Raw genomic sequence first — 8,990 nt, 5'->3', positions numbered from 1 at the left:
CACTCTGCTTCTCGCTCACTCCCTCGTCTCTCCTCTTCCTCAAACTCCCGGCTTCACTTTCGCACGGTCGCGAACCCGTCGCGACACTAGTTTAATTGCAGCGGCTGCAGAACCGGATTTATTGTCTCCCGTCGATATCGCCGCTGTCATGGAACTCGGCCGTAGACGGACGGAAATTAAGTGTAAATGAACTGAAATTTCGGACTGAGACTGACGGCGAGCTCGCAAAAAAACTTTTTGTAATTTGCAAAACTTGTATTATTTTAATAAAAAGTTGGTAGCGTCGCAATAATATTAATCATATCGCTTAATTTGTTCGAGAACATTGTTGTCATTAGTAGATGCAGTCAAGGCGTTTATAAAAGACATCAACGCGCCATGTATTAATTAGAACTTATACAGATGACGTGTACTAAAGTAGATTATATTTTTCTTTATTTTTTCTTAAGTAGCCAGAGTGTATTGTGTAAAGCTGTTTTGATATTATTTAACCGTATAATTTTCTAAATGAATAGATTTCAATAAGAAAAATAATAAAAATAAAACTTTATTCGACAATTGACAATTTTTAATAAACCTTGCGATTATATAGTATTTTTGTATTTTTTAAACAATACTAAATAAATAAATTAAAAATATGTTTATATAAGGGGTCACATTATCTTCCTCTGAGAAAAATGACCTATTTTTAATTAAAAAAAATTTATATAAAAAATTTAATATTTAATTCAAACTTATTATTGTTTAAAATATGCACATTTAATAACGAATTACTTAAATTTTTGAAAAAAATAAAAGACTGCCATTTTGACGTCATTTCCGGCAAGCCCTCGGAAAAAAAGGTGCGTCCGCGTTGACAGCAGAACTCCTTTTTTTATATTACTAGATCGGAAAACAAGCGTACGGCTCACTGAAAATTAGATTTTTAGCAAAATTCTTACGAAAAAATAAAAAATTTGGCTAAAGGTTCGCGGTATTTTTTTTAAATAGTTGTAATTGAAAAAAAAAACTAAAATCCTTCGTTTAAGTCTTCAGTGTAAAATTTCATTAAGGCCGGTTGAGTAGTTCTCGAGAAATCTTGACAGCCGTCTTTGAAAATACAGTTTTGAGACAGACGAGTTCAGAGTTTTGAGTGACAATAAAAGAGGATTTTTGTTTGTAACTTACATTGAATCGTCAATTCCTGGGCCATAAACTAAAAACCTGACCCACAACTGCAATGTCCAGGCCATCCTTTTGTTCTTGCCTATGACAAAGCGACACGACTCTTGCTTGCAGATTTTTTCTCGGCGGCGTAGATACGGTTTTTGTCAGCTTTTTACCCTTGAGCGAGCAAGTTCTTAAGACTGTATCTATGAAACTATTTCTGAGATTGACTTGAAATTGTAAGACAATATTCTAGAGATTTTGTAAAATTTAATAAGATAATAAAAAAATCGATGATAGAGCGTTAACTAACATATAATTGTTCGTTTTTTTACAACTAAAAAAATTTACAAAAGCGTAATATATATAACGTTTTAATTTCCCTTTTTTTTATTAACTGTGTTAAAATTTTTGCTGTAATAAGATAAATTTTAATTTCATAACGATTGCCATGAAATATTATTAAAATCTAACAATGCAATTTGAAGATGAAAGTAATATGAGTTGGTAGAAGTGACGTAGGTACTGAATGCCTGAATGGTCTCGACTTTTAAAGCTCTTGAGTTATATTGCTCTCGAATTCGATCTCGGATAGTATTTTTATAACTTTTTATAAAATATTCTGCTGACTTTTGTTACGTAAAATTAAAAAGTAAAATAACAACTTGCAATTATTTTTATAAAGTGTACAAAATTGTTATCAAGTAATCTTTATGAAAAATATGATTTTCCTTCCACTTTTGATGTTCTCTTCTTCCAAATAATTGTGTTTGGTCGAAAACGAAAAAAAAAGGACTTCAATTACGTCGACAAGTAATACAACGTAGGTAGACGAAAAAATAGTCAAGTAAATACGCATTTACGTTTCGTTACTCCACCATTATTACTTTATGCTAAAACCGTATAAGGCATATTAGTTTAGTAAACTATTTTAGCAATAATGAAACTGTCAAATTAATTCATTTTTGTATCGTATATTAAAAAAAAAATATTAGTAAGAAAAAAGTATTTTATAAAGCCTCATATCAAATCTTGCAGTAAGTGCTGTTATCCCTACGTACAATTTATGCCAACACGAAGCCTTGAGGCTAGAGACAACGTTGTAATGTTATTTATGTCGTCAAATTAATTGAGGTTTTACGTATGATTTTCAATTTTTTGCACTTAGTTAATATATGTTGATAAAAAAAGTTTTATGTGTATGGTTAAGTTAGGTTGATAACAAAGGTACGCGGTGGTGGACTCCGCCCAGCTCATCCTCGAGGTGTGTCCAAGATGGGCGGCGCTGCGTCATGATCTGATGATAGTGCTCGGAGGGGACTTGTCACTGCCGGCGTCATCACCGCGATGCTCGGCGACGACGAGTCCTGGAAGGCGATGGTCTCCTTCTGCAAGACAGTAATGTCCCAGAAGGAGAATAACGAGCGGATGAGAGAGGAGGCCGCCAACGAGGCCTCTCTGCAGGTGACGAACGGGAGTGCGTAGGAGGCGCTACTTAATGCGCCTCCAGTAACGCCCCTGTGCCCGGTTGGACCGGGATGGGAATTCAGTCCTGCTAGACACGGCTTCATCAGAATTGTTCAGAGGTGAGCTGGACAGTCCCCATGGAGCAGAACTCTGGCCTTTTCGCCGAGACCAGCCTGTCGCTGGAGGTATCATGTCGTATCGTCTATCATTTGTAGATCCGGGACCCTCCAATTAAAGCGGCTGAAGGCTCTCCCGCAGGAATTTGGTCGGTATTGCGCCCCCAGGTGCTGAAGCCGACATACGGTCTAGGACTGCCTACCCGGGCGTCCTGAATATCACCCGTAAAAGGGTTCCCCTGCGATTCCAAAAAAAATGTTGATAATAAAGGTCAACATATCTGTATATATGTATCTTTAGATCAACCAATGATTATGATAAAGTGTTCTTATGTTTATTATTCAAGTACTGACATCCCTCATCTTATCTATCTTCTTACTCTACGTATAGGTGTTATCTTTCTTACTCTACGTATGATTTAAGTTGTAGTGTATTAATACCAGTTAACATTTCCTTTTCGATTAATGTTTAGAAATAAAACAAATTAAAGTAAAAAACGTTTACCAAATGATAAAGATAGAGTATCTATCTCAGATGTAGAGTTAAAGATAACATAGAGCTTATTGAAACAGTTTTTTTCTAATATTACATTAAATAAACATTATGAATGTATATTTTAGTGTTTATGTCCTCTAAATATCCCTTAAGATCAAAACATTAAATATATATCATTTACATATCTTAAAAATTAGTGTCTAATGCGTATTTTTTCTAATTGTTAGCTCACAGACAACCGTTCTGATGCAATAGTGCGCGCTACGTGGGGGTCTTGTAGTATTGCATATGTCCATAGGCCATGGTATCAGCTTATAATCAACCGAACAGTATACCTTTCTAATATAAAAAATAACAAATCTTCGTTCGTGGTCCTTGGCAAGAACATACGGAACAGCAAATGAAGATGCAATGCGGAAATCACAAATCCACCACAGAACGCGTTAAACTCCTTGCTCAGTCATTGTTCCACAGTATCTATATTTCTGAACAATGAACGCCTCATAAATCATAGATGCGCTCGTCTGTCCCTTGACCCGTCACCCGCGCTTTATGAAATAGAATAACTAAATATTAAACGACGTTACGTTTTAATACCCTGTTTTCGAGAGATAAACGACAAATATCGTGGCACTTAATTCTTGAAAGTAGCATTAAAATTACTGAAAAGTCATAAAAAAATATGTATGTACTATGTACCTATAATTATGTGTGTGTGTGTGTGTATGTGTTAGAATGAAAGTTTCACTGAAAAATTGAATAAAAAAAAAACTAATTTTACAAGTTTAAACTTAGTATTTATGTAAAAAGAAAAACGAGTGTGCTTTAGACCATACGAATGAAGTGAAACTTCTGTAGCAATATACCTGCACAATGGGTCTGCACTGAGTCTTAGATATACGAAACGTAACTGGCTATGAGAGAAAGAGAGAAAGAAAATGTGTGCTCACACCTCTCTTTTGCTCCATTCGCCTTGCCCGATAACACTTTTCGTGACGCTCTCGTCACGCATTCACTATCTTACTCCCCAAGTCAAGCGTACGTAAAGAAGTTTTACTTCGATAAAAGAAACGCGCGAGTGTGCTTTAGACCACACGACAGAAATAAAACTTACGAAACGTAATTCTCTCTCTCTTTCTATCTTTACTAACTTATATTTCCTCTCAACTTCCGTTCCCCTTGCCCGATCACACATTTTGTAACGCTCTCGTCACACATTCACTAGCTTACTTTCCGAAATTTTACTTCAAAAATGTTGCAAGAGCGACACGCCGACTATTCTGCATATCTTCGCCATCGTACAAGACATTAGCGTGTTCGTCCAAATTGTTTTAATACTATCGTAAGCCATTGCTCCAAATAAATTAATACAATATTTAGGGTATGATGCCAAATTACATTTAAAAATTCGAATAAAAAAATCGCCAATACTTTTTTATTACTTTTCAGAACCTTACCTTATATTCTAAACTAACATAACACGTTTGTTACGACATCCTGAATCCTAAATGCACGGAGCAACTGATCCGTGCCACTCTCTCGTCGTGCCTTTTCATAAAATCTTATAAAACGGTCTCTGCGATGCACGGCAGGACCGTTAACCCTAACTAGTTCAACTTGCATACGCATTTGATCTCTTTTAGCATCTATTCGTTTAGAGCTTTGATAGCAAATGATTTGAACTCATTTGTAGGACTCAAACGATATCCTTAAAATTTGTTGAAACAGATTTATGCGACATTAAACTTCTTTTTTTAAATAAATATACAAAATTTTAAAACTATATAGGATTACTTATAAGCACCTTTATATTTCTTTATTAAGTTTTACGTAAAAGTACCTATTTTTTTTTAATTTTATAAGTATAGATAGATATTTAACTATCTATATTTAAAACGAATAATTCCAAATTTAAAGTTATCACTTGCATAACTTATAATCATAAGATTTTTTTTTAAATATATGTCGACAATACAGCTTGCAATTAAAATAGACCAGAAAATCGGCCGTGTAAGGCGTGACAAGCTAACCTATTTACGTAACAAAGGCACTAAGTAGGTGTGACAATCGGCGCGACGGTTGCTCGGGCGCACGGGAGCGCAGGTTCCGCGGGAGGGGGCAGCTACCGCCGCAACCAGTTTGTTTTAAATTCGCGATAAAAAATATCTGCAGCGTCGTGTCATTAGCCGCGGTGTCCCCCGCCCCGCCTGCATTTATTAATCTTATTCGGAGAAATCGGCGCATCACCCCTTCTCTCCCCGACGCCTCGATACCCACATCCTGCGTTTGACCAGTGCAGCGATTTGAATAAATTTCGCTATCGCAATCGATAAATATTGTCGATAGTATCGATAGCAACAATCGTAATAAGACATTATTTTAAAAAATCAGGGATTTTTCCATGGTAGCTTTTTGGTACATTTCTTAGCTTGATTTGATAATAATTAATTTACATAGTGTATAAAAATAACTTAAGAAATCAACTATATTTGAGAAGACCAAATATTATTAAACGACATGAACCCCATACCATTTTAGAGTCAGGCTGAAGAAGAATGAAAATTTAAGCACATCGTACAAAAAGAAAAACTCAAAAATCTCCTGCAAATCTTTGTTCCGCATTAAATTCTACGCGCCGCGAAAATCGCGACAAAACAAACATACAATTTTTCAAATTTACATGAACTGCGCTATAACTAGAACTACTCATTTCAAGATAGCAAAATTTTGCTGAAAGTGCAAAACATACACAACGTATTCAATGACTAATAATATAACTTCATAAAATAGTAAAAGATTTATAGTTTTGCTGTATTACAAGTACTAAATTAATAAACTATTAATGTTCGTAGTTAAGCTTAAACTAGTACAATATGCAATTGCATTATTTTTTTACTTACGATGGATTTTATTATGCAAGGAATTCGGAATAAATTTACAATAAAAGTATTCGTAAAATAAATAACAACAACAAGTTCTTATTAAATAATGAGAATGAGAATTCTCGAAGAACCTTCAATATGTGAATTGTCTCTATCTGTCTCTCTTATTCTATTAAAAACTGTCATAAATAATTCAGCGCACAAATTTAAAAATAACTGAAGAAATCGTAGATCGAGGTGTATTTATTAAAACAAAAATAAAATAAAACGCTAATTATTCTTCTACAATTATATATCTACTCTATTCCGATATTAGTTAGGCTGTAAAATGTCGCAATACGTATCAAAATAGTAGTTTAGTTTCTAGTAATAGTTAACTTCGATTCAGGTTAACTACAGAAGACGTCCATATGTTTACCGACATAGCCCACAGAATTAGCAAGTTGAACTGGCAGTGGGCTGGTCACCTGTGCCGCAAGAACCGAGGCCCGATGGAGCAGACAAGTCCTTGAGTGGAGACCGCGTCTTGGCAAACGCAGTATGGGACGACCTTCGGCTCGCTGGACATGCGATCTACGAAAGATTGCCAATGTAGGCTGGATGAAGATGTTTGGCGCGAACTTGAGGAGACCTATGTCCATTAGTGGACTGTAATAGGCTAAACTGACTGACTGACAAAAGATATCTATTTTTAATCATAAAAGAAACCTTTTCAATACTTGAAAACAATTTCGTAAAGGCAAATTAATTAGGTTCAAGTACATAAAGACAAAGTAATTATATGAAATTAAAAAAAAAAAAAAAAACGATAACGCTTAACAAGCGTTTTTACACTTTGGTTTTTGAAGATCGATTATATCGATAAGAGCACTCAACCATCCCTACACTCGTTCACTCACCGTGCGACATTACCTTGAATATGTTACCCACATACGCAACACGCAATATAAGCTACAATAAAAAACCACAAACTTCACCGAATTACAGTGAAGTCGATTTCGGAAAAAATTTAATCTTGGCCCAAAAATAAAGATTGCCGTATTGGTTCACTCGCAAGATAACTGATTGGCTTGTTTTCGTTTAAATTTATTTATAAATATTTATAAGATATTTTGGTAAGAACGCGATTTTATATAATAATTGTGTTTGCTCGCAAACGAAAAAAACCGACTTCAATTATATCGACAAGTAATACAACGTTAAAAAATTAACAAACGCACTAGTCGTCACTACGATTTTCGAGGGTTTTCCTCGATTTTCTAACAAAAAAACAATTATCAAAATCGGTTTATAAACGAAGAAGTTATCCCCGAACACACATAAATGTGTATATAGATAGGTATACGGTCGAACTGAGAAACCTCCTGCTTTTTTGTCGGTTAAAAACACACATATTTTACCTGGTAACACGAAATGTAAAACAAATTGTTAAAATACATTTGCAGATTCTAAAATTGTCGATGCTTCGCAGATTAAAGTCTCATTGACTTATAATCAGTAGATAACATAAGACCAAAAATTTCTCTCACGTGAATTTTTAATTTCCTGTTTTTTTTTTTATAATGATGATACGCAGCGACGCGTTGTGCTATAGTAGTCACAGCAATTAGACAATGCGCTGACAATTGTGAGTTCGATCTTTGCATATGACAAACATTTACTAGGTGCCATTCAGTGCGTTACTCTTATTTACTATTTTTTTTATTTTTTGATATGTCAAGTCATTTTAGAGTGCGCTCTTGTGTGCTAAGCTCAGATAGGTACAATAATAACTACATTTGCGTTTCAAGAAGAACATTCAAGTTCGTTTTTACACAATACTTACCGACGATTTATAATACTGATTAATTTTATTGCGCAGGTATACGAAGCATATTTAAAAAAGAAGGAATCTATACATTAATACGTGAAGCAAAACTTGGTGTGTGAAATTGCGTGCACTTATAGTTTATATAGAGAAGGAGTGCAGAATGCTAATATTATTTTAAAATTATGCATAAAAATATATTAAATCAATAAAAAAAACATTACACACACTACCATGTATTTGACACACACACGCATATTAAACTTTTTGTTGATTGTCAAAGTCTGGGGTCAGACTGAATTTTTTTTAAAACGTTCTTTATTTTCATTATTTTTTGGTTTTCTTTAATTTAAATTTTTAATTATGGTCGAATTTCGACCTCTGGGCGACCACTAGCTATAATAAATAGACTAAGTACAACTACTATAGCACACTTTACACTGGCATACGATTTTAAAAGATTATAATAAATAATAATAATAAATACTCTTTATTGTACACTACAAAGAAATGTTACAAAAAAGGGATACATACGAAGAAAGATGTACAAAGGCGGTCTTATCGCTAAGAGCGATTTCTTCCAGACAACCTTAGGGTATAGGACAGGGCATATAAAATGAGAAGCGGTAGGGAAGTGTACAAATAGTTGATAAAGAATTGGCATGGAGTTTACAAGCTATATGATATAAAAATAAGTAAATATACTACATATAATACATATAATACATATATATATACACATATAATACATACATATATATATACACATAATTATACATTTATATAAACACTACATATACATTACTTCATACATACACCATATATACTACATACACAAATACTACATAATATATTGCGAAGATGATATTTAACAGTTATTTAGGGACAAAAAATGAGCCTTTAGATATTTTTTAAAACAGAATAGAGATTGAGCTTGCCTAATAGAAAGAGGAAGATTGTTCCAAAGCTGTACAGCTTTAACAGAGAAGGAGTTTGAATAAAAGGAAGTAGTATGGGAAGGAGTTTTGAGTATTAAGGTTGAAGATGACCTGAGTGAGCGCTCATGAGTGTCACAG

This window comes from Melitaea cinxia, chromosome 1, assembly GCF_905220565.1.
Source record: "Melitaea cinxia chromosome 1, ilMelCinx1.1, whole genome shotgun sequence".
NCBI lineage: Eukaryota > Metazoa > Arthropoda > Insecta > Lepidoptera > Nymphalidae > Melitaea > Melitaea cinxia.
Note: the sequence above shows the minus strand (reverse complement) of the source record.